Genomic DNA, 25184 nt, shown 5'->3' on the forward strand with positions numbered 1-25184 from the left:
GGATGGGAGACCGCCTGGGAATACCAGGTGCTGTAGGCTTTTGCTTTTCCTCACTTCCACCAGCAGGGGTCACTCTCCTCTATGCCATTTTTACATTCACTTTTTACACTGCACACTTGCTTCTTTTACATTCGCTTTCTCTCTTGCACTCTTTAGGCCTTGCAAAATCCTAGTATTCTCAGTCTTACCGCTATCACTCTTAGCAGCCGCAGCGGGCGTGGTGGCCACCAGCGTTGTGGCTTTTTTCTTTTAATAATAGCAGGCTTCATTTCCATAGTATCTGGGCCTCCCGCCGGGCTGGAAGCCATAGCTAGTAACCTGCAGACCAATTTACAGGGCAACACAGGCTGAACATCTTTGCAGACAACGCACCCTAAGAAAAGAGAAGCTGACTGAAAAGCAGCTTCGCTTCCAGGCACGGGCAACCATCTCAACTTCTTCCTTAGCCGACTACTGGACAATGGGCTCTGGTCCAGCTTGCTCTTTCTTTCACCCCCGGGATGGTTTCTTAGCCCTGCGCAGACCTTGCGCCCAGCCCTTTTGAAAGAGGGCGGCTGCGGCCTGTGACTGGTTGCTGAACAACACCTGTGGGTATAAGGGCCGCCCCCCAGCTCTTGCACTGCTCCTGTTGGAGTATGAAGTTCCCTTAAGAGAAGGCAAAAAGTGAAGAAGAAGGTCTAGCGTGAAGTAGTGCAAAGAGCTGCCAGCAGCCAGGCTGCAAAGTAGAAGAGGAGTAAGTGAGAAGCCTGTCTCTGCCTACGGCCACACCACCCTGAACACGCCCGATCTCGTCTGATCTCGGAAGCTAAGCAGGGTCGGGCCTGGTTAGTACTTGGATGGGAGACCGCCTGGGAATACCAGGTGCTGTAGGCTTTTGCTTTTCCTCACTTCCACCAGCAGGGGTCACTCTCCTCTATGCCATTTTTACATTCACTTTTTACACTGCACACTTGCTTCTTTTACATTCGCTTTCTCTCTTGCACTCTTTAGGCCTTGCAAAATCCTAGTATTCTCAGTCTTACCGCTATCACTCTTAGCAGCCGCAGCGGGCGTGGTGGCCACCAGCGTTGTGGCTTTTTACTTTTAATAATAGCAGGCTTCATTTCCATAGTATCTGGGCCTCCCGCCGGGCTGGAAGCCATAGCTAGTAACCTGCAGACCAATTTACAGGGCAACACAGGCTGAACATCTTTGCAGACAATGTGCCCTAAGAAAAGAGAAGCTGACTGAAAAGCAGCTTCGCTTCCAGGCACGGGCAACCATCTCAACTTCTTCCTTAGCCGACTCCTGGACAATGGGCTCTGGTCCAGCTTGCTCTTTCTTTCACCCCCGGGATGGTTTCTTAGCCCTGCGCAGACCTTGCGCCCAGCCCTTTTGAAAGAGGGCGGCTGCGGCCTGTGACTGGTTGCTGAACAACACCTGTGGGTATAAGGGCCGCCCCCAGCTCTTGCACTGCTCCTGTTGGAGTATGAAGTTCCCTTAAGAGAAGGCAAAAAGTGAAGAAAAAGGTCTAGCGTGAAGTAGTGCAAAGGGCTGCCAGCAGCCAGGCTGCAAAGTAGAAGAGGAGTAAGTGAGAAGCCTGTCTCTGCCTACGGCCACACCACCCTGAACACGCCTGATCTTGTCTGATCTCGGAAGCTAAGCAGGGTCGGGCCTGGTTAGTACTTGGATGGGAGACCGCCTGGGAATACCAGGTGCTGTAGGCTTTTGCTTTTCCTCACTTCCACCAGCAGGGGTCACTCTCCTCTATGCCATTTTTACATTCACTTTTTACACTGCACACTTGCTTCTTTTACATTCGCTTTCTCTCTTGCACTCTTTAGGCCTTGCAAAATCCTAGTATTCTCAGTCTTACCGCTATCACTCTTAGCAGCCGCAGCGGGCGTGGTGGCCACCAGCGTTGTGGCTTTTTACTTTTAATAATAGCAGGCTTCATTTCCATAGTATCTGGGCCTCCCGCCGGGCTGGAAGCCATAGCTAGTAACCTGCAGACCAATTTACAGGGCAACACAGGCTGAACATCTTTGCAGACAACGTGCCCTAAGAAAAGAGAAGCTGACTGAAAAGCAGCTTCGCTTCCAGGCACGGGCAACCATCTCAACTTCTTCCTTAGCCGACTCCTGGACAATGGGCTCTGGTCCAGCTTGCTCTTTCTTTCACCCCCGGGATGGTTTCTTAGCCCTGCGCAGACCTTGCGCCCAGCCCTTTTGAAAGAGGGCGGCTGCGGCCTGTGACTAGTTGCTGAACAACACCTGTGGGTATAAGGGCCGCCCCCCAGCTCTTGCACTGCTCCTGTTGGAGTATGAAGTTCCCTTAAGAGAAGGCAAAAAGTGAAGAAGAAGGTCTAGCGTGAAGTAGTGCAAAGAGCTGCCAGCAGCCAGGCTGCAAAGTAGAAGAGGAGTAAGTGAGAAGCCTGTCTCTGCCTACGGCCACACCACCCTGAACACGCCCGATCTCGTCTGATCTCGGAAGCTAAGCAGGGTCGGGCCTGGTTAGTACTTGGATGGGAGACCGCCTGGGAATACCAGGTGCTGTAGGCTTTTGCTTTTCCTCACTTCCACCAGCAGGGGTCACTCTCCTCTATGCCATTTTTACATTCACTTTTTACACTGCACACTTGCTTCTTTTACATTCGCTTTCTCTCTTGCACTCTTTAGGCCTTGCAAAATCCTAGTATTCTCAGTCTTACCGCTATCACTCTTAGCAGCCGCAGCGGGCGTGGTGGCCACCAGCGTTGTGGCTTTTTACTTTTAATAATAGCAGGCTTCATTTCCATAGTATCTGGGCCTCCCGCCGGGCTGGAAGCCATAGCTAGTAACCTGCAGACCAATTTACAGGGCAACACAGGCTGAACATCTTTGCAGACAACGCGCCCTAAGAAAAGAGAAGCTGACTGAAAAGCAGCTTCGCTTCCAGGCACGGGCAACCATCTCAACTTCTTCCTTAGCCGACTACTGGACAATGGGCTCTGGTCCAGCTTGCTCTTTCTTTCACCCCCGGGATGGTTTCTTAGCCCTGCGCAGACCTTGCGCCCAGCCCTTTTGAAAGAGGGCGGCTGCGGCCTGTGACTGGTTGCTGAACAACACCTGTGGGTATAAGGGCCGCCCCCCAGCTCTTGCACTGCTCCTGTTGGAGTATGAAGTTCCCTTAAGAGAAGGCAAAAAGTGAAGAAGAAGGTCTAGCGTGAAGTAGTGCAAAGAGCTGCCAGCAGCCAGGCTGCAAAGTAGAAGAGGAGTAAGTGAGAAGCCTGTCTCTGCCTACGGCCACACCACCCTGAACACGCCCGATCTCGGAAGCTAAGCAGGGTCGGGCCTGGTTAGTACTTGGATGGGAGACCGCCTGGGAATACCAGGTGCTGTAGGCTTTTGCTTTTCCTCACTTCCACCAGCAGGGGTCACTCTCCTCTATGCCATTTTTACATTCACTTTTTACACTGCACACTTGCTTCTTTTTCATTCGCTTTCTCTCTTGCACTCTTTAGGCCTTGCAAAATCCTAGTATTCTCAGTCTTACCGCTATCACTCTTAGCAGCCGCAGCGGGCGTGGTGGCCACCAGCGTTGTGGCTTTTTACTTTTAATAATAGCAGGCTTCATTTCCATAGTATCTGGGCCTCCCGCCGGGCTGGAAGCCATAGCTAGTAACCTGCAGACCAATTTACAGGGCAACACAGGCTGAACATCTTTGCAGACAACGTGCCCTAAGAAAAGAGAAGCTGACTGAAAAGCAGCTTCGCTTCCAGGCACGGGCAACCATCTCAACTTCTTCCTTAGCCGACTCCTGGACAATGGGCTCTGGTCCAGCTTGCTCTTTCTTTCACCCCCGGGATGGTTTCTTAGCCCTGCGCAGACCTTGCGCCCAGCCCTTTTGAAAGAGGGCGGCTGCGGCCTGTGACTGGTTGCTGAACAACACCTGTGGGTATAAGGGCCGCCCCCAGCTCTTGCACTGCTCCTGTTGGAGTATGAAGTTCCCTTAAGAGAAGGCAAAAAGTGAAGAAAAAGGTCTAGCGTGAAGTAGTGCAAAGGGCTGCCAGCAGCCAGGCTGCAAAGTAGAAGAGGAGTAAGTGAGAAGCCTGTCTCTGCCTACGGCCACACCACCCTGAACACGCCTGATCTTGTCTGATCTCGGAAGCTAAGCAGGGTCGGGCCTGGTTAGTACTTGGATGGGAGACCGCCTGGGAATACCAGGTGCTGTAGGCTTTTGCTTTTCCTCACTTCCACCAGCAGGGGTCACTCTCCTCTATGCCATTTTTACATTCACTTTTTACACTGCACACTCTCTTCTTTTACATTCGCTTTCTCTCTTGCACTCTTTAGGCCTTGCAAAATCCTAGTATTCTCAGTCTTACCGCTATCACTCTTAGCAGCCGCAGCGGGCGTGGTGGCCACCAGCGTTGTGGCTTTTTACTTTTAATAATAGCAGGCTTCATTTCCATAGTATCTGGGCCTCCCGCCGGGCTGGAAGCCATAGCTAGTAACCTGCAGACCAATTTACAGGGCAACACAGGCTGAACACCTTTGCAGACAACGTGCCCTAAGAAAAGAGAAGCTGACTGAAAAGCAGCTTCGCTTCCAGGCACGGGCAACCATCTCAACTTCTTCCTTAGCCGACTCCTGGACAATGGGCTCTGGTCCAGCTTGCTCTTTCTTTCACCCCCGGGATGGTTTCTTAGCCCTGCGCAGACCTTGCGCCCAGCCCTTTTGAAAGAGGGCGGCTGCGGCCTGTGACTAGTTGCTGAACAACACCTGTGGGTATAAGGGCCGCCCCCCAGCTCTTGCACTGCTCCTGTTGGAGTATGAAGTTCCCTTAAGAGAAGGCAAAAAGTGAAGAAGAAGGTCTAGCGTGAAGTAGTGCAAAGAGCTGCCAGCAGCCAGGCTGCAAAGTAGAAGAGGAGTAAGTGAGAAGCCTGTCTCTGCCTACGGCCACACCACCCTGAACACGCCCGATCTCGTCTGATCTCGGAAGCTAAGCAGGGTCGGGCCTGGTTAGTACTTGGATGGGAGACCGCCTGGGAATACCAGGTGCTGTAGGCTTTTGCTTTTCCTCACTTCCACCAGCAGGGGTCACTCTCCTCTATGCCATTTTTACATTCACTTTTTACACTGCACACTTGCTTCTTTTACATTCGCTTTCTCTCTTGCACTCTTTAGGCCTTGCAAAATCCTAGTATTCTCAGTCTTACCGCTATCACTCTTAGCAGCCGCAGCGGGCGTGGTGGCCACCAGCGTTGTGGCTTTTTACTTTTAATAATAGCAGGCTTCATTTCCATAGTATCTGGGCCTCCCGCCGGGCTGGAAGCCATAGCTAGTAACCTGCAGACCAATTTACAGGGCAACACAGGCTGAACATCTTTGCAGACAACGCGCCCTAAGAAAAGAGAAGCTGACTGAAAAGCAGCTTCGCTTCCAGGCACGGGCAACCATCTCAACTTCTTCCTTAGCCGACTACTGGACAATGGGCTCTGGTCCAGCTTGCTCTTTCTTTCACCCCCGGGATGGTTTCTTAGCCCTGCGCAGACCTTGCGCCCAGCCCTTTTGAAAGAGGGCGGCTGCGGCCTGTGACTGGTTGCTGAACAACACCTGTGGGTATAAGGGCCGCCCCCCAGCTCTTGCACTGCTCCTGTTGGAGTATGAAGTTCCCTTAAGAGAAGGCAAAAAGTGAAGAAGAAGGTCTAGCGTGAAGTAGTGCAAAGAGCTGCCAGCAGCCAGGCTGCAAAGTAGAAGAGGAGTAAGTGAGAAGCCTGTCTCAGCCTACGGCCACACCACCCTGAACACGCCCGATCTCGGAAGCTAAGCAGGGTCGGGCCTGGTTAGTACTTGGATGGGAGACCGCCTGGGAATACCAGGTGCTGTAGGCTTTTGCTTTTCCTCACTTCCACCAGCAGGGGTCACTCTCCTCTATGCCATTTTTACATTCACTTTTTACACTGCACACTTGCTTCTTTTACATTCGCTTTCTCTCTTGCACTCTTTAGGCCTTGCAAAATCCTAGTATTCTCAGTCTTACCGCTATCACTCTTAGCAGCCGCAGCGGGCGTGGTGGCCACCAGCGTTGTGGCTTTTTACTTTTAATAATAGCAGGCTTCATTTCCATAGTATCTGGGCCTCCCGCCGGGCTGGAAGCCATAGCTAGTAACCTGCAGACCAATTTACAGGGCAACACAGGCTGAACATCTTTGCAGACAACGTGCCCTAAGAAAAGAGAAGCTGACTGAAAAGCAGCTTCGCTTCCAGGCACGGGCAACCATCTCAACTTTTTCCTTAGCCGACTCCTGGACAATGGGCTCTGGTCCAGCTTGCTCTTTCTTTCACCCCCGGGATGGTTTCTTAGCCCTGCGCAGACCTTGCGCCCAGCCCTTTTGAAAGAGGGCGGCTGCGGCCTGTGACTGGTTGCTGAACAACACCTGTGGGTATAAGGGCCGCCCCCAGCTCTTGCACTGCTCCTGTTGGAGTATGAAGTTCCCTTAAGAGAAGGCAAAAAGTGAAGAAAAAGGTCTAGCGTGAAGTAGTGCAAAGAGCTGCCAGCAGCCAGGCTGCAAAGTAGAAGAGGAGTAAGTGAGAAGCTTGTCTCCGCCTACGGCCACACCACCCTGAACACGCCCGATCTCGTCTGATCTCGGAAGCTAAGCAGGGTCGGGCCTGGTTAGTACTTGGATGGGAGACCGCCTGGGAATACCAGGTGCTGTAGGCTTTTGCTTTTCCTCACTTCCACCAGCAGGGGTCACTCTCCTCTATGCCATTTTTACATTCACTTTTTACACTGCACACTTGCTTCTTTTACATTCGCTTTCTCTCTTGCACTCTTTAGGCCTTGCAAAATCCTAGTATTCTCAGTCTTACCGCTATCACTCTTAGCAGCCGCAGCGGGCGTGGTGGCCACCAGCGTTGTGGCTTTTTACTTTTAATAATAGCAGGCTTCATTTCCATAGTATCTGGGCCTCCCGCCGGGCTGGAAGCCATAGCTAGTAACCTGCAGACCAATTTACAGGGCAACACAGGCTGAACATCTTTGCAGACAACGTGCCCTAAGAAAAGAGAAGCTGACTGAAAAGCAGCTTCGCTTCCAGGCACGGGCAACCATCTCAACTTCTTCCTTAGCCGACTCCTGGACAATGGGCTCTGGTCCAGCTTGCTCTTTCTTTCACCCCCGGGATGGTTTCTTAGCCCTGCGCAGACCTTGCGCCCAGCCCTTTTGAAAGAGGGCGGCTGCGGCCTGTGACTGGTTGCTGAACAACACCTGTGGGTATAAGGGCCGCCCCCAGCTCTTGCACTGCTCCTGTTGGAGTATGAAGTTCCCTTAAGAGAAGGCAAAAAGTGAAGAAAAAGGTCTAGCGTGAAGTAGTGCAAAGAGCTGCCAGCAGCCAGGCTGCAAAGTAGAAGAGGAGTAAGTGAGAAATTTGTCTCCGCCTACGGCCACACCACCCTGAACACGCCCGATCTCGTCTGATCTCGGAAGCTAAGCAGGGTCGGGCCTGGTTAGTACTTGGATGGGAGACCGCCTGGGAATACCAGGTGCTGTAGGCTTTTGCTTTTCCTCACTTCCACCAGCAGGGGTCACTCTCCTCTATGCCATTTTTACATTCACTTTTTACACTGCACACTTGCTTCTTTTACATTCGCTTTCTCTCTTGCACTCTTTAGGCCTTGCAAAATCCTAGTATTCTCAGTCTTACCGCTATCACTCTTAGCAGCCGCAGCGGGCGTGGTGGCCACCAGCGTTGTGGCTTTTTACTTTTAATAATAGCAGGCTTCATTTCCATAGTATCTGGGCCTCCCGCCGGGCTGGAAGCCATAGCTAGTAACCTGCAGACCAATTTACAGGGCAACACAGGCTGAACATCTTTGCAGACAACGCGCCCTAAGAAAAGAGAAGCTGACTGAAAAGCAGCTTCGCTTCCAGGCACGGGCAACCATCTCAACTTCTTTCTTAGCCGACTACTGGACAATGGGCTCTGGTCCAGCTTGCTCTTTCTTTCACCCCCGGGATGGTTTCTTAGCCCTGCGCAGACCTTGCGCCCAGCCCTTTTGAAAGAGGGCGGCTGCGGCCTGTGACTGGTTGCTGAACAACACCTGTGGGTATAAGGGCCGCCCCCCAGCTCTTGCACTGCTCCTGTTGGAGTATGAAGTTCCCTTAAGAGAAGGCAAAAAGTGAAGAAGAAGGTCTAGCGTGAAGTAGTGCAAAGAGCTGCCAGCAGCCAGGCTGCAAAGTAGAAGAGGAGTAAGTGAGAAGCCTGTCTCTGCCTACGGCCACTCCACCCTGAACACGCCCGATCTCGTCTGATCTCGGAAGCTAAGCAGGGTCGGGCCTGGTTAGTACTTGGATGGGAGACCGCCTGGGAATACCAGGTGCTGTAGGCTTTTGCTTTTCCTCACTTCCACCAGCAGGGGTCACTCTCCTCTATGCCATTTTTACATTCACTTTTTACACTGCACACTTGCTTCTTTTACATTCGCTTTCTCTCTTGCACTCTTTAGGCCTTGCAAAATCCTAGTATTCTCAGTCTTACCGCTATCACTCTTAGCAGCCGCAGCGGGCGTGGTGGCCACCAGCGTTGTGGCTTTTTACTTTTAATAATAGCAGGCTTCATTTCCATAGTATCTGGGCCTCCCGCCGGGCTGGAAGCCATAGCTAGTAACCTGCAGACCAATTTACAGGGCAACACAGGCTGAACATCTTTGCAGACAACGTGCCCTAAGAAAAGAGAAGCTGACTGAAAAGCAGCTTCGCTTCCAGGCACGGGCAACCATCTCAACTTCTTCCTTAGCCGACTCCTGGACAATGGGCTCTGGTCCAGCTTGCTCTTTCTTTCACCCCCGGGATGGTTTCTTAGCCCTGCGCAGACCTTGCGCCCAGCCCTTTTGAAAGAGGGCGGCTGCGGCCTGTGACTGGTTGCTGAACAACACCTGTGGGTATAAGGGCCGCCCCCAGCTCTTGCACTGCTCCTGTTGGAGTATGAAGTTCCCTTAAGAGAAGGCAAAAAGTGAAGAAAAAGGTCTAGCGTGAAGTAGTGCAAAGGGCTGCCAGCAGCCAGGCTGCAAAGTAGAAGAGGAGTAAGTGAGAAGCCTGTCTCTGCCTATGGCCACACCACCCTGAACACGCCCGATCTCGTCTGATCTCGGAAGCTAAGCAGGGTCGGGCCTGGTTAGTACTTGGATGGGAGACCGCCTGGGAATACCAGGTGCTGTAGGCTTTTGCTTTTCCTCACTTCCACCAGCAGGGGTCACTCTCCTCTATGCCATTTTTACATTCACTTTTTACACTGCACACTTGCTTCTTTTACATTCGCTTTCTCTCTTGCACTCTTTAGGCCTTGCAAAATCCTAGTATTCTCAGTCTTACCGCTATCACTCTTAGCAGCCGCAGCGGGCGTGGTGGCCACCAGCGTTGTGGCTTTTTACTTTTAATAATAGCAGGCTTCATTTCCATAGTATCTGGGCCTCCCGCCGGGCTGGAAGCCATAGCTAGTAACCTGCAGACCAATTTACAGGGCAACACAGGCTGAACATCTTTGCAGACAACGCGCCCTAAGAAAAGAGAAGCTGACTGAAAAGCAGCTTCGCTTCCAGGCACGGGCAACCATCTCAACTTCTTCCTTAGCCGACTCCTGGACAATGGGCTCTGGTCCAGCTTGCTCTTTCTTTCACCCCCGGGATGGTTTCTTAGCCCTGCGCAGACCTTGCGCCCAGCCCTTTTGAAAGAGGGCGGCTGCGGCCTGTGACTGGTTGCTGAACAACACCTGTGGGTATAAGGGCCGCCCCCAGCTCTTGCACTGCTCCTGTTGGAGTATGAAGTTCCCTTAAGAGAAGGCAAAAAGTGAAGAAAAAGGTCTAGCGTGAAGTAGTGCAAAGAGCTGCCAGCAGCCAGGCTGCAAAGTAGAAGAGGAGTAAGTGAGAAGCTTGTCTCCGCCTACGGCCACACCACCCTGAACACGCCCGATCTCGTCTGATCTCGGAAGCTAAGCAGGGTCGGGCCTGGTTAGTACTTGGATGGGAGACCGCCTGGGAATACCAGGTGCTGTAGGCTTTTGCTTTTCCTCACTTCCACCAGCAGGGGTCACTCTCCTCTATGCCATTTTTACATTCACTTTTTACACTGCACACTTGCTTCTTTTACATTCGCTTTCTCTCTTGCACTCTTTAGGCCTTGCAAAATCCTAGTATTCTCAGTCTTACCGCTATCACTCTTAGCAGCCGCAGCGGGCGTGGTGGCCACCAGCGTTGTGGCTTTTTACTTTTAATAATAGCAGGCTTCATTTCCATAGTATCTGGGCCTCCCGCCGGGCTGGAAGCCATAGCTAGTAACCTGCAGACCAATTTACAGGGCAACACAGGCTGAACATCTTTGCAGACAACGTGCCCTAAGAAAAGAGAAGCTGACTGAAAAGCAGCTTCGCTTCCAGGCACGGGCAACCATCTCAACTTCTTCCTTAGCCGACTCCTGGACAATGGGCTCTGGTCCAGCTTGCTCTTTCTTTCACCCCCGGGATGGTTTCTTAGCCCTGCGCAGACCTTGCGCCCAGCCCTTTTGAAAGAGGGCGGCTGCGGCCTGTGACTGGTTGCTGAACAACACCTGTGGGTATAAGGGCCGCCCCCAGCTCTTGCACTGCTCCTGTTGGAGTATGAAGTTCCCTTAAGAGAAGGCAAAAAGTGAAGAAAAAGGTCTAGCGTGAAGTAGTGCAAAGGGCTGCCAGCAGCCAGGCTGCAAAGTAGAAGAGGAGTAAGTGAGAAGCCTGTCTCTGCCTACAGCCACACCACCCTGAACACGCCCGATCTCGTCTGATCTCGGAAGCTAAGCAGGGTCGGGCCTGGTTAGTACTTGGATGGGAGACCGCCTGGGAATACCAGGTGCTGTAGGCTTTTGCTTTTCCTCACTTCCACCAGCAGGGGTCACTCTCCTCTATGCCATTTTTACATTCACTTTTTACACTGCACACTTGCTTCTTTTACATTCGCTTTCTCTCTTGCACTCTTTAGGCCTTGCAAAATCCTAGTATTCTCAGTCTTACCGCTATCACTCTTAGCAGCCGCAGCGGGCGTGGTGGCCACCAGCGTTGTGGCTTTTTACTTTTAATAATAGCAGGCTTCATTTCCATAGTATCTGGGCCTCCCGCCGGGCTGGAAGCCATAGCTAGTAACCTGCAGACCAATTTACAGGGCAACACAGGCTGAACATCTTTGCAGACAACGTGCCCTAAGAAAAGAGAAGCTGACTGAAAAGCAGCTTCGCTTCCAGGCACGGGCAACCATCTCAACTTCTTCCTTAGCCGACTCCTGGACAATGGGCTCTGGTCCAGCTTGCTCTTTCTTTCACCCCCGGGATGGTTTCTTAGCCCTGCGCAGACCTTGCGCCCAGCCCTTTTGAAAGAGGGCGGCTGCGGCCTGTGACTAGTTGCTGAACAACACCTGTGGGTATAAGGGCCGCCCCCCAGCTCTTGCACTGCTCCTGTTGGAGTATGAAGTTCCCTTAAGAGAAGGCAAAAAGTGAAGAAGAAGGTCTAGCGTGAAGTAGTGCAAAGGGCTGCCAGCAGCCAGGCTGCAAAGTAGAAGAGGAGTAAGTGAGAAGCCTGTCTCTGCCTACGGCCACACCACCCTGAACACGCCCGATCTCGTCTGATCTCGGAAGCTAAGCAGGGTCGGGCCTGGTTAGTACTTGGATGGGAGACCGCCTGGGAATACCAGGTGCTGTAGGCTTTTGCTTTTCCTCACTTCCACCAGCAGGGGTCACTCTCCTCTATGCCATTTTTACATTCACTTTTTACACTGCACACTTGCTTCTTTTACATTCGCTTTCTCTCTTGCACTCTTTAGGCCTTGCAAAATCCTAGTATTCTCAGTCTTACCGCTATCACTCTTAGCAGCCGCAGCGGGCGTGGTGGCCAGCAGCGTTGTGGCTTTTTACTTTTAATAATAGCAGGCTTCATTTCCATAGTATCTGGGCCTCCCGCCGGGCTGGAAGCCATAGCTAGTAACCTGCAGACCAATTTACAGGGCAACACAGGCTGAACATCTTTGCAGACAACGTGCCCTAAGAAAAGAGAAGCTGACTGAAAAGCAGCTTCGCTTCCAGGCACGGGCAACCATCTCAACTTTTTCCTTAGCCGACTCCTGGACAATGGGCTCTGGTCCAGCTTGCTCTTTCTTTCACCCCCGGGATGGTTTCTTAGCCCTGCGCAGACCTTGCGCCCAGCCCTTTTGAAAGAGGGCGGCTGCGGCCTGTGACTGGTTGCTGAACAACACCTGTGGGTATAAGGGCCGCCCCCAGCTCTTGCACTGCTCCTGTTGGAGTATGAAGTTCCCTTAAGAGAAGGCAAAAAGTGAAGAAAAAGGTCTAGCGTGAAGTAGTGCAAAGAGCTGCCAGCAGCCAGGCTGCAAAGTAGAAGAGGAGTAAGTGAGAAGCTTGTCTCCGCCTACGGCCACACCACCCTGAACACGCCCGATCTCGTCTGATCTCGGAAGCTAAGCAGGGTCGGGCCTGGTTAGTACTTGGATGGGAGACCGCCTGGGAATACCAGGTGCTGTAGGCTTTTGCTTTTCCTCACTTCCACCAGCAGGGGTCACTCTCCTCTATGCCATTTTTACATTCACTTTTTACACTGCACACTTGCTTCTTTTACATTCGCTTTCTCTCTTGCACTCTTTAGGCCTTGCAAAATCCTAGTATTCTCAGTCTTACCGCTATCACTCTTAGCAGCCGCAGCGGGCGTGGTGGCCACCAGCGTTGTGGCTTTTTACTTTTAATAATAGCAGGCTTCATTTCCATAGTATCTGGGCCTCCCGCCGGGCTGGAAGCCATAGCTAGTAACCTGCAGACCAATTTACAGGGCAACACAGGCTGAACATCTTTGCAGACAACGTGCCCTAAGAAAAGAGAAGCTGACTGAAAAGCAGCTTCGCTTCCAGGCACGGGCAACCATCTCAACTTCTTCCTTAGCCGACTCCTGGACAATGGGCTCTGGTCCAGCTTGCTCTTTCTTTCACCCCCGGGATGGTTTCTTAGCCCTGCGCAGACCTTGCGCCCAGCCCTTTTGAAAGAGGGCGGCTGCGGCCTGTGACTGGTTGCTGAACAACACCTGTGGGTATAAGGGCCGCCCCCAGCTCTTGCACTGCTCCTGTTGGAGTATGAAGTTCCCTTAAGAGAAGGCAAAAAGTGAAGAAAAAGGTCTAGCGTGAAGTAGTGCAAAGAGCTGCCAGCAGCCAGGCTGCAAAGTAGAAGAGGAGTAAGTGAGAAATTTGTCTCCGCCTACGGCCACACCACCCTGAACACGCCCGATCTCGTCTGATCTCGGAAGCTAAGCAGGGTCGGGCCTGGTTAGTACTTGGATGGGAGACCGCCTGGGAATACCAGGTGCTGTAGGCTTTTGCTTTTCCTCACTTCCACCAGCAGGGGTCACTCTCCTCTATGCCATTTTTACATTCACTTTTTACACTGCACACTTGCTTCTTTTACATTCGCTTTCTCTCTTGCACTCTTTAGGCCTTGCAAAATCCTAGTATTCTCAGTCTTACCGCTATCACTCTTAGCAGCCGCAGCGGGCGTGGTGGCCACCAGCGTTGTGGCTTTTTACTTTTAATAATAGCAGGCTTCATTTCCATAGTATCTGGGCCTCCCGCCGGGCTGGAAGCCATAGCTAGTAACCTGCAGACCAATTTACAGGGCAACACAGGCTGAACATCTTTGCAGACAACGCGCCCTAAGAAAAGAGAAGCTGACTGAAAAGCAGCTTCGCTTCCAGGCACGGGCAACCATCTCAACTTCTTTCTTAGCCGACTACTGGACAATGGGCTCTGGTCCAGCTTGCTCTTTCTTTCACCCCCGGGATGGTTTCTTAGCCCTGCGCAGACCTTGCGCCCAGCCCTTTTGAAAGAGGGCGGCTGCGGCCTGTGACTGGTTGCTGAACAACACCTGTGGGTATAAGGGCCGCCCCCCAGCTCTTGCACTGCTCCTGTTGGAGTATGAAGTTCCCTTAAGAGAAGGCAAAAAGTGAAGAAGAAGGTCTAGCGTGAAGTAGTGCAAAGAGCTGCCAGCAGCCAGGCTGCAAAGTAGAAGAGGAGTAAGTGAGAAGCCTGTCTCTGCCTACGGCCACTCCACCCTGAACACGCCCGATCTCGTCTGATCTCGGAAGCTAAGCAGGGTCGGGCCTGGTTAGTACTTGGATGGGAGACCGCCTGGGAATACCAGGTGCTGTAGGCTTTTGCTTTTCCTCACTTCCACCAGCAGGGGTCACTCTCCTCTATGCCATTTTTACATTCACTTTTTACACTGCACACTTGCTTCTTTTACATTCGCTTTCTCTCTTGCACTCTTTAGGCCTTGCAAAATCCTAGTATTCTCAGTCTTACCGCTATCACTCTTAGCAGCCGCAGCGGGCGTGGTGGCCACCAGCGTTGTGGCTTTTTACTTTTAATAATAGCAGGCTTCATTTCCATAGTATCTGGGCCTCCCGCCGGGCTGGAAGCCATAGCTAGTAATCTGCAGACCAATTTACAGGGCAACACAGGCTGAACATCTTTGCAGACAACGTGCCCTAAGAAAAGAGAAGCTGACTGAAAAGCAGCTTCGCTTCCAGGCACGGGCAACCATCTCAACTTCTTCCTTAGCCGACTCCTGGACAATGGGCTCTGGTCCAGCTTGCTCTTTCTTTCACCCCCGGGATGGTTTCTTAGCCCTGCGCAGACCTTGCGCCCAGCCCTTTTGAAAGAGGGCGGCTGCGGCCTGTGACTGGTTGCTGAACAACACCTGTGGGTATAAGGGCCGCCCCCAGCTCTTGCACTGCTCCTGTTGGAGTATGAAGTTCCCTTAAGAGAAGGCAAAAAGTGAAGAAAAAGGTCTAGCGTGAAGTAGTGCAAAGGGCTGCCAGCAGCCAGGCTGCAAAGTAGAAGAGGAGTAAGTGAGAAGCCTGTCTCTGCCTACGGCCACACCACCCTGAACACGCCCGATCTTGTCTGATCTCGGAAGCTAAGCAGGGTCGGGCCTGGTTAGTACTTGGATGGGAGACCGCCTGGGAATACCAGGTGCTGTAGGCTTTTGCTTTTCCTCACTTCCACCAGCAGGGGTCACTCTCCTCTATGCCATTTTTACATTCACTTTTTACACTGCACACTTGCTTCTTTTACATTCGCTTTCTCTCTTGCACTCTTTAGGCCTTGCAAAATCCTAGTATTCTCAGTCTTACCGCTATCACTCTTAGCAGCCGCAGCGGGCGTGGTGGCCACCAGCGTTGTGGCTTTTTACTTTTAATAATAGCAGGCTTCATTTCCATAGTATCTGGGCCTCCCGCCGGGCTGGAAGCCATAGCTAGTAACCTGCAGACCAATTTACAGGGCAACACAGGCTGAACATCTTTGCAGACAACGTGCCCTAAGAAAAGAGAAGCTGACTGAAAAGCAGCTTCGCTTCCAGGCACGGGCAACCATCTCAACTTTTTCCTTAGCCGACTCCTGGACAATGGGCTCTGGTCCAGCTTGCTCTTTCTTTCACCCCCGGGATGGTTTCTTAGCCCTGCGCAGACCTTGCGCCCAGCCCTTTTGAAAGAGGGCGGCTGCGGCCTGTGACTGGTTGCTGAACAACACCTGTGGGTATAAGGGCCGCCCCCAGCTCTTGCACTGCTCCTGTTGGAGTATGAAGTTCCCTTAAGAGAAGGCAAAAAGTGAAGAAAAAGGTCTAGCGTGAAGTAGTGCAAAGGGCTGCCAGCAGCCAGGCTGCAAAGTAGAAGAGGAGTAAGTGAGAAGCCTGTCTCTGCCTACGGCCACACCACCCTGAACACGCCCGATCTCATCTGATCTCGGAAGCTAAGCAGGGTCGGGCCTGGTTAGTACTTGGATGGGAGACCGCCTGGGAATACCAGGTGCTGTAGGCTTTTGCTTTTCCTCACTTCCACCAGCAGGGGTCACTCTCCTCTATGCCATTTTTACATTCACTTTTTACACTGCACACTTGCTTCTTTTACATTCGCTTTCTCTCTTGCACTCTTTAGGCCTTGCAAAATCCTAGTATTCTCAGTCTTACCGCTATCACTCTTAGCAGCCGCAGCGGGCGTGGTGGCCACCAGCGTTGTGGCTTTTTACTTTTAATAATAGCAGGCTTCATTTCCATAGTATCTGGGCCTCCCGCCGGGCTGGAAGCCATAGCTAGTAACCTGCAGACCAATTTACAGGGCAACACAGGCTGAACATCTTTGCAGACAACGTGCCCTAAGAAAAGAGAAGCTGACTGAAAAGCAGCTTCGCTTCCAGGCACGGGCAACCATCTCAACTTCTTCCTTAGCCGACTCCTGGACAATGGGCTCTGGTCCAGCTTGCTCTTTCTTTCACCCCTGGGATGGTTTCTTAGCCCTGCGCAGACCTTGCGCCCAGCCCTTTTGAAAGAGGGCGGCTGCGGCCTGTGACTGGTTGCTGAACAACACCTGTGGGTATAAGGGCCGCCCCCAGCTCTTGCACTGCTCCTGTTGGAGTATGAAGTTCCCTTAAGAGAAGGCAAAAAGTGAAGAAAAAGGTCTAGCGTGAAGTAGTGCAAAGGGCTGCCAGCAGCCAGGCTGCAAAGTAGAAGAGGAGTAAGTGAGAAGCCTGTCTCTGCCTACGGCCACACCACCCTGAACACGCCCGATCTCGTCTGATCTCGGAAGCTAAGCAGGGTCGGGCCTGGTTAGTACTTGGATGGGAGACCGCCTGGGAATACCAGGTGCTGTAGGCTTTTGCTTTTCCTCACTTCCACCAGCAGGGGTCACTCTCCTCTATACCATTTTTACATTCACTTTTTACACTGCACACTTGCTTCTTTTACATTCGCTTTCTCTCTTGCACTCTTTAGGCCTTGCAAAATCCTAGTATTCTCAGTCTTACCGCTATCACTCTTAGCAGCCGCAGCGGGCGTGGTGGCCACCAGCGTTGTGGCTTTTTACTTTTAATAATAGCAGGCTTCATTTCCATAGTATCTGGGCCTCCCGCCGGGCTGGAAGCCATAGCTAGTAACCTGCAGACCAATTTACAGGGCAACACAGGCTGAACATCTTTGCAGACAACGTGCCCTAAGAAAAGAGAAGCTGACTGAAAAGCAGCTTCGCTTCCAGGCACGGGCAACCATCTCAACTTCTTCCTTAGCCGACTCCTGGACAATGGGCTCTGGTCCAGCTTGCTCTTTCTTTCACCCCCGGGATGGTTTCTTAGCCCTGCGCAGACCTTGCGCCCAGCCCTTTTGAAAGAGGGCGGCTGCGGCCTGTGACTGGTTGCTGAACAACACCTGTGGGTATAAGGGCCGCCCCCAGCTCTTGCACTGCTCCTGTTGGAGTATGAAGTTCCCTTAAGAGAAGGCAAAAAGTGAAGAAAAAGGTCTAGCGTGAAGTAGTGCAAAGAGCTGCCAGCAGCCAGGCTGCAAAGTAGAAGAGGAGTAAGTGAGAAGCTTGTCTCCGCCTACGGCCACACCACCCTGAACACGCCCGATCTCGTCTGATCTAGGAAGCTAAGCAGGGTCGGGCCTGGTTAGTACTTGGATGGGAGACCGCCTGGGAATACCAGGTGCTGTAGGCTTTTGCTTTTCCTCACTTCCACCAGCAGGGGTCACTCTCCTCTATGCCATTTTTACATTCACTTTTTACACTGCACACTTGCTTCTTTTACATTCGCTTTCTCTCTTGCACTCTTTAGGCCTTGCAAAATCCTAGTATTCTCAGTCTTACCGCTATCACTCTTAGCAGCCGCAGCGGGCGTGGTGGCCACCAGCGTTGTGGCTTTTTACTTTTAATAATAGCAGGCTTCATTTCCATAGTATCTGGGCCTCCCGCCGGGCTGGAAGCCATAGCTAGTAACCTGCAGACCAATTTACAGGGCAACACAGGCTGAACATCTTTGCAGACAACGTGCCCTAAGAAAAGAGAAGCTGACTGAAAAGCAGCTTCGCTTCCAGGCACGGGCAACCATCTCAACTTCTTCCTTAGCCGACTCCTGGACAATGGGCTCTGGTCCAGCTTGCTCTTTCTTTCACCCCCGGGATGGTTTCTTAGCCCTGCGCAGACCTTGCGCCCAGCCCTTTTGAAAGAGGGCGGCTGCGGCCTGTGACTGGTTGCTGAACAACACCTGTGGGTATAAGGGCCGCCCCCAGCTCTTGCACTGCTCCTGTTGGAGTATGAAGTTCCCTTAAGAGAAGGCAAAAAGTGAAGAAAAAGGTCTAGCGTGAAGTAGTGCAAAGAGCTGCCAGCAGCCAGGCTGCAAAGTAGAAGAGGAGTAAGTGAGAAATTTGTCTCCGCCTACGGCCACACCACCCTGAACACGCCCGATCTCGTCTGATCTCGGAAGCTAAGCAGGGTCGGGCCTGGTTAGTACTTGGATGGGAGACCGCCTGGGAATACCAGGTGCTGTAGGCTTTTGCTTTTCCTCACTTCCACCAGCAGGGGTCACTCTCCTCTATGCCATTTTTACATTCACTTTTTACACTGCACACTTGCTTCTTTTACATTCGCTTTCTCTCTTGCACTCTTTAGGCCTTGCAAAATCCTAGTATTCTCAGTCTTACCGCTATCACTCTTAGCAGCCGCAGCGGGCGTGGTGGCCACCAGCGTTGTGGCTTTTTACTTTTAATAATAGCAGGCTTCATTTCCATAGTATCTGGGCCTCCCGCCGGGCTGGAAGCCATAGCTAGTAACCTGCAGACCAATTTACAGGGCAACACAGGCTGAACATCTTTGCAGACAACGCGCCCTAAGAAAAGAGAAGCTGACTGAAAAGCAGCTTCGCTTCCAGGCACGGGCAACCATCTCAACTTCTTCCTTAGCCGACTACTGGACAATGGGCTCTGGTCCAGCTTGCTCTTTCTTTCACCCCCGGGATGGTTTCTTAGCCCTGCGCAGACCTTGCGCCCAGCCCTTTTGAAAGAGGGCGGCTGCGGCCTGTGACTGGTTGCTGAACAACACCTGTGGGTATAAGGACCGCCCCCCAGCTCTTGCACTGCTCCTGTTGGAGTATGAAGTTCCCTTAAGAGAAGGCAAAAAGTGAAGAAGAAGGTCTAGCGTGAAGTAGTGCAAAGAGCTGCCAGCAGCCAGGCTGCAAAGTAGAAGAGGAGTAAGTGAGAAGCCTGTCTCTGCCTATGGCCACACCACCCTGAACACGCCCGATCTCGTCTGATCTCGGAAGCTAAGCAGGGTCGGGCCTGGTTAGTACTTGGATGGGAGACCGCCTGGGAATACCAGGTGCTGTAGGCTTTTGCTTTTCCTCACTTCCACCAGCAGGGGTCACTCTCCTCTATGCCATTTTTACATTCACTTTTTACACTGCACACTTGCTTCTTTTACATTCGCTTTCTCTCTTGCACTCTTTAGGCCTTGCAAAATCCTAGTATTCTCAGTCTTACCGCTATCACTCTTAGCAGCCGCAGCGGGCGTGGTGGCCACCAGCGTTGTGGCTTTTTACTTTTAATAATAGCAGGCTTCATTTCCATAGTATCTGGGCCTCCCGCCGGGCTGGAAGCCATAGCTAGTAACCTGCAGACCAATTTACAGGGCAACACAGGCTGAACATCTTTGCAGACAACGTGCCCTAAGAAAAGAGAAGCTGACTGAAAAGCAGCTTCGCTTCCAGGCACGGGCAACCATCTCAACTTCTTCCTTAGCCGACTCCTGGACAATGGGCTCTGGTCCAGCTTGCTCTTTCTTTCACCCCCGGGATGGTTTCTTAGCCCTGCGCAGACCTTGCGCCCAGCCCTTTTGAAAGAGGGCGGCTGCGGCCTGTGACTGGTTGCTGAACAACACCTGTGGGTATAAGGGCCGCCCCCAGCTCTTGCACTGCTCCTGTTGGAGTATGAAGTTCCCTTAAGAGAAGGCAAAAAGTGAAGAAAAAGGTCTAGCGTGAAGTAGTGCAAAGGGCTGCCAGCAGCCAGGCTGCAAAGTAGAAGAGGAGTAAGTGAGAAGCCTGTCTCCGCCTACGGCCACACCACCCTGAACACGCCCGATCTCGTCTGATCTCGGAAGCTAAGCAGGGTCGGGCCTGGTTAGTACTTGGATGGGAGACCGCCTGGGAATACCAAGTGCTGTAGGCTTTTGCTTTTCCTCACTTCCACCAGCAGGGGTCACTCTCCTCTATGCCATTTTTACATTCACTTTTTACACTGCACACTTGCTTCTTTTACATTCGCTTTCTCTCTTGCACTCTTTAGGCCTTGCAAAATCCTAGTATTCTCAGTCTTACCGCTATCACTCTTAGCAGCCGCAGCGGGCGTGGTGGCCACCAGCGTTGTGGCTTTTTACTTTTAATAATAGCAGGCTTCATTTCCATAGTATCTGGGCCTCCCGCCGGGCTGGAAGCCATAGCTAGTAACCTGCAGACCAATTTACAGGGCAACACAGGCTGAACATCTTTGCAGACAACGTGCCCTAAGAAAAGAGAAGCTGACTGAAAAGCAGCTTCGCTTCCAGGCACGGGCAACCATCTCAACTTCTTCCTTAGCCGACTCCTGGACAATGGGCTCTGGTCCAGCTTGCTCTTTCTTTCACCCCTGGGATGGTTTCTTAGCCCTGCGCAGACCTTGCGCCCAGCCCTTTTGAAAGAGGGCGGCTGCGGCCTGTGACTGGTTGCTGAACAACACCTGTGGGTATAAGGGCCGCCCCCAGCTCTTGCACTGCTCCTGTTGGAGTATGAAGTTCCCTTAAGAGAAGGCAAAAAGTGAAGAAAAAGGTCTAGCGTGAAGTAGTGCAAAGGGCTGCCAGCAGCCAGGCTGCAAAGTAGAAGAGGAGAAAGTGAGAAGCCTGTCTCTGCCTACGGCCACACCACCCTGAACACGCCCGATCTCGTCTGATCTCGGAAGCTAAGCAGGGTCGGGCCTGGTTAGTACTTGGATGGGAGACCGCCTGGGAATACCAGGTGCTGTAGGCTTTTGCTTTTCCTCACTTCCACCAGCAGGGGTCACTCTCCTCTATACCATTTTTACATTCACTTTTTACACTGCACACTTGCTTCTTTTACATTCGCTTTCTCTCTTGCACTCTTTAGGCCTTGCAAAATCCTAGTATTCTCAGTCTTACCGCTATCACTCTTAGCAGCCGCAGCGGGCGTGGTGGCCACCAGCGTTGTGGCTTTTTACTTTTAATAATAGCAGGCTTCATTTCCATAGTATCTGGGCCTCCCGCCGGGCTGGAAGCCATAGCTAGTAACCTGCAGACCAATTTACAGGGCAACACAGGCTGAACATCTTTGCAGACAACGTGCCCTAAGAAAAGAGAAGCTGACTGAAAAGCAGCTTCGCTTCCAGGCACGGGCAACCATCTCAACTTCTTCCTTAGCCGACTCCTGGACAATGGGCTCTGGTCCAGCTTGCTCTTTCTTTCACCCCCGGGATGGTTTCTTAGCCCTGCGCAGACCTTGCGCCCAGCCCTTTTGAAAGAGGGCGGCTGCGGCCTGTGACTGGTTGCTGAACAACACCTGTGGGTATAAGGGCCGCCCCCAGCTCTTGCACTGCTCCTGTTGGAGTATGAAGTTCCCTTAAGAGAAGGCAAAAAGTGAAGAAAAAGGTCTAGCGTGAAGTAGTGCAAAGAGCTGCCAGCAGCCAGGCTGCAAAGTAGAAGAGGAGTAAGTGAGAAGCTTGTCTCCGCCTACGGCCACACCACCCTGAACACGCCCGATCTCGTCTGATCTCGGAAGCTAAGCAGGGTCGGGCCTGGTTAGTACTTGGATGGGAGACCGCCTGGGAATACCAGGTGCTGTAGGCTTTTGCTTTTCCTCACTTCCACCAGCAGGGGTCACTCTCCTCTATGCCATTTTTACATTCACTTTTTACACTGCACACTTGCTTCTTTTACATTCGCTTTCTCTCTTGCACTCTTTAGGCCTTGCAAAATCCTAGTATTCTCAGTCTTACCGCTATCACTCTTAGCAGCCGCAGCGGGCGTGGTGGCCACCAGCGTTGTGGCTTTTTACTTTTAATAATAGCAGGCTTCATTTCCATAGTATCTGGGCCTCCCGCCGGGCTGGAAGCCATAGCTAGTAACCTGCAGACCAATTTACAGGGCAACACAGGCTGAACATCTTTGCAGACAACGTGCCCTAAGAAAAGAGAAGCTGACTGAAAAGCAGCTTCGCTTCCAGGCACGGGCAACCATCTCAACTTCTTCCTTAGCCGACTCCTGGACAATGGGCTCTGGTCCAGCTTGCTCTTTCTTTCACCCCCGGGATGGTTTCTTAGCCCTGCGCAGACCTTGCGCCCAGCCCTTTTGAAAGAGGGCGGCTGCGGCCTGTGACTGGTTGCTGAACAACACCTGTGGGTATAAGGGCCGCCCCCAGCTCTTGCACTGCTCCTGTTGGAGTATGAAGTTCCCTTAAGAGAAGGCAAAAAGTGAAGAAAAAGGTCTAGCGTGAAGTAGTGCAAAGAGCTGCCAGCAGCCAGGCTGCAAAGTAGAAGAGGAGTAAGTGAGAAATTTGTCTCCGCCTACGGCCACACCACCCTGAACACGCCCGATCTCGTCTGATCTTGGAAGCTAAGCAGGGTCGGGCCTGGTTAGTACTTGGATGGGAGACCGCCTGGGAATACCAGGTGCTGTAGGCTTTTGCTTTTCCTCACTTCCACCAGCAGGGGTCACTCTCCTCTATGCCATTTTTACATTCACTTTTTACACTGCACACTTGCTTCTTTTACATTCGCTTTCTCTCTTGCACTCTTTAGGCCTTGCAAAATCCTAGTATTCTCAGTCTTACCGCTATCACTCTTAGCAGCCGCAGCGGGCGTGGTGGCCACCAGCGTTGTGGCTTTTTACTTTTAATAATAGCAGGCTTCATTTCCATAGTATCTGGGCCTCCCGCCGGGCTGGAAGCCATAGCTAGTAACCTGCAGACCAATTTACAGGGCAACACAGGCTGAACATCTTTGCAGACAACGCGCCCTAAGAAAAGAGAAGCTGACTGAAAAGCAGCTTCGCTTCCAGGCACGGGCAACCATCTCAACTTCTTCCTTAGCCGACTACTGGACAATGGGCTCTGGTCCAGCTTGCTCTTTCTTTCACCCCCGGGATGGTTTCTTAGCCCTGCGCAGACCTTGCGCCCAGCCCTTTTGAAAGAGGGCGGCTGCGGCCTGTGACTGGTTGCTGAACAACACCTGTGGGTATAAGGGCCGCCCCCCAGCTCTTGCACTGCTCCTGTTGGAGTATGAAGTTCCCTTAAGAGAAGGCAAAAAGTGAAGAAGAAGGTCTAGCGTGAAGTAGTGCAAAGAGCTGCCAGCAGCCAGGCTGCAAAGTAGAAGAGGAGTAAGTGAGAAGCCTGTCTCTGCCTACGGCCACACCACCCTGAACACGCCCGATCTCGTCTGATCTCGGAAGCTAAGCAGGGTCGGGCCTGGTTAGTACTTGGATGGGAGACCGCCTGGGAATACCAGGTGCTGTAGGCTTTTGCTTTTCCTCACTTCCACCAGCAGGGGTCACTCTCCTCTATGCCATTTTTACATTCACTTTTTACACTGCACACTTGCTTCTTTTACATTCGCTTACTCTCTTGCACTCTTTAGGCCTTGCAAAATCCTAGTATTCTCAGTCTTACCGCTATCACTCTTAGCAGCCGCAGCGGGCGTGGTGGCCACCAGCGTTGTGGCTTTTTACTTTTAATAATAGCAGGCTTCATTTCCATAGTATCTGGGCCTCCCGCCGGGCTGGAAGCCATAGCTAGTAACCTGCAGACCAATTTACAGGGCAACACAGGCTGAACATCTTTGCAGACAACGCGCCCTAAGAAAAGAGAAGCTGACTGAAAAGCAGCTTCGCTTCCAGGCACGGGCAACCATCTCAACTTCTTCCTTAGCCGACTACTGGACAATGGGCTCTGGTCCAGCTTGCTCTTTCTTTCACCCCCGGGATGGTTTCTTAGCCCTGCGCAGACCTTGCGCCCAGCCCTTTTGAAAGAGGGCGGCTGCGGCCTGTGACTGGTTGCTGAACAACACCTGTGGGTATAAGGGCCGCCCCCAGCTCTTGCACTGCTCCTGTTGGAGTATGAAGTTCCCTTAAGAGAAGGCAAAAAGTGAAGAAAAAGGTCTAGCGTGAAGTAGTGCAAAGGGCTGCCAGCAGCCAGGCTGCAAAGTAGAAGAGGAGTAAGTGAGAAGCCTGTCTCTGCCTACGGCCACACCACCCTGAACACGCCCGATCTCATCTGATCTCGGAAGCTAAGCAGGGTCGGGCCTGGTTAGTACTTGGATGGGAGACCGCCTGGGAATACCAGGTGCTGTAGGCTTTTGCTTTTCCTCACTTCCACCAGCAGGGGTCACTCTCCTCTATGCCATTTTTACATTCACTTTTTACACTGCACACTTGCTTCTTTTACATTCGCTTTCTCTCTTGCACTCTTTAGGCCTTGCAAAATCCTAGTATTCTCAGTCTTACCGCTATCACTCTTAGCAGCCGCAGCGGGCGTGGTGGCCACCAGCGTTGTGGCTTTTTACTTTTAATAATAGCAGGCTTCATTTCCATAGTATCTGGGCCTCCCGCCGGGCTGGAAGCCATAGCTAGTAACCTGCAGACCAATTTACAGGGCAACACAGGCTGAACATCTTTGCAGACAACGTGCCCTAAGAAAAGAGAAGCTGACTGAAAAGCAGCTTCGCTTCCAGGCACGGGCAACCATCTCAACTTCTTCCTTAGCCGACTCCTGGACAATGGGCTCTGGTCCAGCTTGCTCTTTCTTTCACCCCCGGGATGGTTTCTTAGCCCTGCGCAGACCTTGCGCCCAGCCCTTTTGAAAGAGGGCGGCTGCGGCCTGTGACTGGTTGCTGAACAACACCTGTGGGTATAAGGGCCGCCCCCAGCTCTTGCACTGCTCCTGTTGGAGTATGAAGTTCCCTTAAGAGAAGGCAAAAAGTGAAGAAAAAGGTCTAGCGTGAAGTAGTGCAAAGGGCTGCCAGCAGCCAGGCTGCAAAGTAGAAGAGGAGTAAGTGAGAAGCCTGTCTCTGCCTACAGCCACACCACCCTGAACACGCCTGATCTTGTCTGATCTCGGAAGCTAAGCAGGGTCGGGCCTGGTTAGTACTTGGATGGGAGTCCGCCTGGGAATACCAGGTGCTGTAGGCTTTTGCTTTTCCTCACTTCCACCAGCAGGGGTCACTCTCCTCTATGCCATTTTTACATTCACTTTTTACACTGCACACTTGCTTCTTTTACATTCGCTTTCTCTCTTGCACTCTTTAGGCCTTGCAAAATCCTAGTATTCTCAGTCTTACCGCTATCACTCTTAGC

General features: G+C 52.1%; 29 non-coding genes and 2 pseudogenes across 29 annotated transcripts in view; all 31 read left to right on the forward strand.

The window, feature by feature from the left end:
- The window catches only part of LOC142191159 (5S ribosomal RNA), a 119-nt gene extending 80 nt beyond the window's left edge, over positions 1–39 (forward strand). Inside the window, exon 1 of the ribosomal RNA XR_012714768.1 lies at positions 1–39. This exon is cut by the window's left edge and continues 80 nt beyond it. This is a non-coding gene — a ribosomal RNA (5S ribosomal RNA).
- A 715-nt stretch (positions 40–754) lies between these two features.
- On the forward strand, positions 755–873 carry LOC142191160 (5S ribosomal RNA). Its single transcript, XR_012714769.1, has one exon. It is a non-coding gene; the product is annotated as a 5S ribosomal RNA (ribosomal RNA).
- A 714-nt stretch (positions 874–1587) lies between these two features.
- On the forward strand, positions 1588–1706 carry LOC142190131 (5S ribosomal RNA). Its single transcript, XR_012714062.1, has one exon. It is a non-coding gene; the product is annotated as a 5S ribosomal RNA (ribosomal RNA).
- Positions 1707–2421: 715 nt separating this feature from the next.
- Positions 2422–2540, forward strand: LOC142191162 (5S ribosomal RNA). Its single transcript, XR_012714771.1, has one exon. It is a non-coding gene; the product is annotated as a 5S ribosomal RNA (ribosomal RNA).
- A 715-nt stretch (positions 2541–3255) lies between these two features.
- LOC142190328 (5S ribosomal RNA) lies at positions 3256–3364 on the forward strand (annotated as a pseudogene).
- A 714-nt stretch (positions 3365–4078) lies between these two features.
- LOC142190132 (5S ribosomal RNA) lies at positions 4079–4197 on the forward strand. The gene has a single exon (XR_012714063.1). It is a non-coding gene; the product is annotated as a 5S ribosomal RNA (ribosomal RNA).
- A 715-nt stretch (positions 4198–4912) lies between these two features.
- On the forward strand, positions 4913–5031 carry LOC142191163 (5S ribosomal RNA). The gene has a single exon (XR_012714772.1). It is a non-coding gene; the product is annotated as a 5S ribosomal RNA (ribosomal RNA).
- A 715-nt stretch (positions 5032–5746) lies between these two features.
- Positions 5747–5855, forward strand: LOC142190330 (5S ribosomal RNA; annotated as a pseudogene).
- A 714-nt stretch (positions 5856–6569) lies between these two features.
- On the forward strand, positions 6570–6688 carry LOC142191164 (5S ribosomal RNA). The gene has a single exon (XR_012714773.1). It is a non-coding gene; the product is annotated as a 5S ribosomal RNA (ribosomal RNA).
- Positions 6689–7402: 714 nt separating this feature from the next.
- Positions 7403–7521, forward strand: LOC142191165 (5S ribosomal RNA). Its single transcript, XR_012714774.1, has one exon. It is a non-coding gene; the product is annotated as a 5S ribosomal RNA (ribosomal RNA).
- Positions 7522–8236: 715 nt separating this feature from the next.
- Positions 8237–8355, forward strand: LOC142189807 (5S ribosomal RNA). Its single transcript, XR_012713760.1, has one exon. It is a non-coding gene; the product is annotated as a 5S ribosomal RNA (ribosomal RNA).
- A 714-nt stretch (positions 8356–9069) lies between these two features.
- On the forward strand, positions 9070–9188 carry LOC142189735 (5S ribosomal RNA). Its single transcript, XR_012713692.1, has one exon. It is a non-coding gene; the product is annotated as a 5S ribosomal RNA (ribosomal RNA).
- Positions 9189–9902: 714 nt separating this feature from the next.
- LOC142191166 (5S ribosomal RNA) lies at positions 9903–10021 on the forward strand. The gene has a single exon (XR_012714775.1). It is a non-coding gene; the product is annotated as a 5S ribosomal RNA (ribosomal RNA).
- A 714-nt stretch (positions 10022–10735) lies between these two features.
- On the forward strand, positions 10736–10854 carry LOC142189721 (5S ribosomal RNA). The gene has a single exon (XR_012713678.1). It is a non-coding gene; the product is annotated as a 5S ribosomal RNA (ribosomal RNA).
- Positions 10855–11569: 715 nt separating this feature from the next.
- On the forward strand, positions 11570–11688 carry LOC142191168 (5S ribosomal RNA). Its single transcript, XR_012714776.1, has one exon. It is a non-coding gene; the product is annotated as a 5S ribosomal RNA (ribosomal RNA).
- Positions 11689–12402: 714 nt separating this feature from the next.
- On the forward strand, positions 12403–12521 carry LOC142191169 (5S ribosomal RNA). The gene has a single exon (XR_012714777.1). It is a non-coding gene; the product is annotated as a 5S ribosomal RNA (ribosomal RNA).
- Positions 12522–13235: 714 nt separating this feature from the next.
- Positions 13236–13354, forward strand: LOC142191170 (5S ribosomal RNA). Its single transcript, XR_012714778.1, has one exon. It is a non-coding gene; the product is annotated as a 5S ribosomal RNA (ribosomal RNA).
- Positions 13355–14069: 715 nt separating this feature from the next.
- On the forward strand, positions 14070–14188 carry LOC142189808 (5S ribosomal RNA). The gene has a single exon (XR_012713761.1). It is a non-coding gene; the product is annotated as a 5S ribosomal RNA (ribosomal RNA).
- A 714-nt stretch (positions 14189–14902) lies between these two features.
- Positions 14903–15021, forward strand: LOC142189957 (5S ribosomal RNA). Its single transcript, XR_012713900.1, has one exon. It is a non-coding gene; the product is annotated as a 5S ribosomal RNA (ribosomal RNA).
- A 714-nt stretch (positions 15022–15735) lies between these two features.
- Positions 15736–15854, forward strand: LOC142190055 (5S ribosomal RNA). Its single transcript, XR_012713992.1, has one exon. It is a non-coding gene; the product is annotated as a 5S ribosomal RNA (ribosomal RNA).
- Positions 15855–16568: 714 nt separating this feature from the next.
- Positions 16569–16687, forward strand: LOC142191171 (5S ribosomal RNA). The gene has a single exon (XR_012714779.1). It is a non-coding gene; the product is annotated as a 5S ribosomal RNA (ribosomal RNA).
- Positions 16688–17401: 714 nt separating this feature from the next.
- Positions 17402–17520, forward strand: LOC142190123 (5S ribosomal RNA). Its single transcript, XR_012714054.1, has one exon. It is a non-coding gene; the product is annotated as a 5S ribosomal RNA (ribosomal RNA).
- Positions 17521–18234: 714 nt separating this feature from the next.
- Positions 18235–18353, forward strand: LOC142191172 (5S ribosomal RNA). The gene has a single exon (XR_012714780.1). It is a non-coding gene; the product is annotated as a 5S ribosomal RNA (ribosomal RNA).
- Positions 18354–19068: 715 nt separating this feature from the next.
- LOC142189736 (5S ribosomal RNA) lies at positions 19069–19187 on the forward strand. The gene has a single exon (XR_012713693.1). It is a non-coding gene; the product is annotated as a 5S ribosomal RNA (ribosomal RNA).
- A 714-nt stretch (positions 19188–19901) lies between these two features.
- Positions 19902–20020, forward strand: LOC142189996 (5S ribosomal RNA). The gene has a single exon (XR_012713937.1). It is a non-coding gene; the product is annotated as a 5S ribosomal RNA (ribosomal RNA).
- A 714-nt stretch (positions 20021–20734) lies between these two features.
- Positions 20735–20853, forward strand: LOC142191174 (5S ribosomal RNA). Its single transcript, XR_012714782.1, has one exon. It is a non-coding gene; the product is annotated as a 5S ribosomal RNA (ribosomal RNA).
- Positions 20854–21567: 714 nt separating this feature from the next.
- Positions 21568–21686, forward strand: LOC142191175 (5S ribosomal RNA). Its single transcript, XR_012714783.1, has one exon. It is a non-coding gene; the product is annotated as a 5S ribosomal RNA (ribosomal RNA).
- A 714-nt stretch (positions 21687–22400) lies between these two features.
- Positions 22401–22519, forward strand: LOC142189884 (5S ribosomal RNA). Its single transcript, XR_012713833.1, has one exon. It is a non-coding gene; the product is annotated as a 5S ribosomal RNA (ribosomal RNA).
- A 715-nt stretch (positions 22520–23234) lies between these two features.
- Positions 23235–23353, forward strand: LOC142191176 (5S ribosomal RNA). The gene has a single exon (XR_012714784.1). It is a non-coding gene; the product is annotated as a 5S ribosomal RNA (ribosomal RNA).
- A 714-nt stretch (positions 23354–24067) lies between these two features.
- Positions 24068–24186, forward strand: LOC142190174 (5S ribosomal RNA). The gene has a single exon (XR_012714103.1). It is a non-coding gene; the product is annotated as a 5S ribosomal RNA (ribosomal RNA).
- Positions 24187–24900: 714 nt separating this feature from the next.
- LOC142190200 (5S ribosomal RNA) lies at positions 24901–25019 on the forward strand. The gene has a single exon (XR_012714128.1). It is a non-coding gene; the product is annotated as a 5S ribosomal RNA (ribosomal RNA).
- The last annotated feature ends 165 nt before the right edge of the window (positions 25020–25184 follow it).

The sequence above is a fragment of the Leptodactylus fuscus genome, chromosome 1 (assembly GCF_031893055.1).
Source record: "Leptodactylus fuscus isolate aLepFus1 chromosome 1, aLepFus1.hap2, whole genome shotgun sequence".
NCBI lineage: Eukaryota > Metazoa > Chordata > Amphibia > Anura > Leptodactylidae > Leptodactylus > Leptodactylus fuscus.